Here is a 2,695-nt window from a genome sequence, read left to right on the forward strand (position 1 = left end):
CTTCTCTCTCTCTCCTGTCTTCTCTCCTCCATCTTCTCTCTCTCTCTGTTCTCTCTCTCTGTTCTCTCTCTCTCCCTCTATTTCTTTTTCCTTCACAGCCATTCCAGTTGCTGCCAGGTCTTGAAGACTCCCATTTTTTTCAGAGGGGCAGGGGTAAGGGAGACGTTCTTTGGACAAGTTATCCACCATCTTTGGCAGCGCGGGGTTGTGTCTGGACAAGGTGACCCATTTGTACTTGTATTCGAGCCTCCCAGCTTTTTGCTGGGACCAGATTTTGCATTGCTTGGTCTGTGAGAAGGCTAAACAGAGCTCCTCATCATCGCCGGAGTCAGCGGAGGATTTGGGTCTCTTTGGTATTTTGCTTTCCAATTGGCTTAGCGAAAGATACAGTTGGTTTTCACCAGGCTCCGGGTTATTAGACTTATGACGGTTTGGTTGGGAATCTTTTTTCTTTTACTGGGGACTTTCCTCCCATTCTCCCGGGCTCTCTTTGATGCATTTCAATTTCTCACAGGGAACCTTTAATTGGCTTTTCAGCTGTGTTTTTTTTTCCCTGTCATGACTTGACTTTTGTATTATCTCATTATGTTGTTGAGTCTGCACAATAGGACGAGAGACTGAGGTGTGCAGAGATCAGGGCTACTCTGCGAAACCAACACGGGGCAGGGGATTGTTCTCAGCGTTCTAGCTCCAGGGCAGTGCAACTGCAGCCACAAGGGCACTCTAGCACCAGAGTGGGGTGGGCCGAGATCCCAAACCCAAGCCCGGACTCAAAGCACCCCATTCCGGGCACAAAGGGGCACATCCAATGAGGCAGCTGTCAAGACTCTGGTCATTCTCCGTGCCTCCTTTCTGGCCGGATACCCATCTCTCTCCCTGCCAGAGGCTGCCGTAACGTTGACCTCTGCCTCGGGCCCTTCTTGAGAGACTCCGTGTGTCACCTTTGGGGCACATGGAGCGGCAGTGCCACCAGCGGGCCACTGGTGAATGTTTGGCGCACTTTGCGGTGGGGCAATTCAACCTGTCATGCCCCAGCTCCTTGATTAAGTGACACTGCACCCCATCTGCTGACCAGAAGGAATGGTAGGCCAACCCCTCATAGAGCCTGGGAAATACTCCCTCAGTCACCTTTCCGCAGGCCATGCAAACAATCACCTGTTGCCTGAAGGAGTAGACATGTACAGGTACGTTTACTCCACTAAAAACCAAGCGAGATGTGTGCAATTCCTGCCCTCACCTCTCCCAGCCATGGCCTCCAAGCATCTCCAGGATCTTGTCAAAGGAAATGATGACCAATGATTGGCCCCAACAGTGCTCTTATTTCGATAATCTTCATCAGGTGATGGATTAGACCATACCTCGTCTTGCCTGTTGAGGATTGACTGCCTGTACCCTGTCTAGAATCGGTTGTTACCTGGAGCAAGAAGCACTGCTGTGACACTGAATCTCCACATAGTCAACATCTCCTTTCAGAAACTGACACGTACAAGCTGCCCGCCTGGACCCTGACACGTAAACATGTACTGCATACAGAGTGTCATTTGATATATCCAAGCTCGACATGATAAGAATCTCTACAACTAACACATTGTGATTAGACTGACTGGTTCCCATAAATAAAGTTGCATTGACCCCTTAGGAGACATTGTTTTCTGTTCTGAGTTGAACATTCCAGTTCTTCCACACAGATAACTTGAATTTTCTGTTCTGAAGTGAAAATTAAATGGAGGGCTTTCTCGCATATTTTAGGTTCAAAATTATTAAAAGTTCACTCATTTACACAGACGGTCTGCCAAACATTTAATTGTCGTACTGTATTATTTTGAAATGCATGCACTTTGTAAATTGACTCAAATTGTTTTCTCCTTTTCTCAAAATAACATTACCTTCAGTGAATGAGCATCATGAATCTATTTTTAAACCTAAATCCCAAATAACCATAAATCACATTTCCCACCTGAGGAAAAATAAATGTGCTTTCTGAGAGGCATTTTCATTTTCTATCATTTTATAACCACTATTCAACATTACATTACTAGCTTTAATGTGTTTACATTAAACGCATGCTGATACATATGAAAACACCAACTCATTGATCATTTCATTCATAATAATTTTTGACAGTGTTCACGAGAACATTCCTCAGTTTTGGTAGTGATGTATTTCGTTTAGTGTGGTAGCAAAATTGAAATCCAAAGAAACTTTTATATTCCTCTTTAATTTATGGAAATATAAAATATGAATAACGGATTATGCTCTCTCCAAACAACAATCCCTTTAGATTCAATGGATATGAGTCTTTGGCAAATCCTAATGTGGGCATCAGTGAGCAGGTTACTGCTGAGCAGGAGTCGCTTAATAGCACAGTTGATGAAACCTTCCATGACTTGACTGACGTATGAGCGGACGATGATGGGATGGGAATTGGCAGGGTTGGACTTGAAACAAAAACAAAAATTGTTGGAAAAAACTCAGCAGATCGATCAGCATCTGTGGAGAGAAAGCAGAGTTTACATTTTTAGTCCAGTGTCTTTTCTTCACAATGTATTTTTTATGGTTTCTGTGTACAGTCCTATCCTGGGCAATTTTTAACATTCAGAGAGAGTAAGAACTGGAGATGCTGGAGTCAGAGCTAACACAGTGTGGAGGTCGAGGAACGTAGCAGGCCAGGCAGCATCAGAGGAGCAGGATAGTT

This window comes from Rhincodon typus, chromosome 10, assembly GCF_021869965.1.
Source record: "Rhincodon typus isolate 14 chromosome 10, sRhiTyp1.1, whole genome shotgun sequence".
NCBI classification, from domain to species: Eukaryota; Metazoa; Chordata; class Chondrichthyes; order Orectolobiformes; family Rhincodontidae; genus Rhincodon; species Rhincodon typus.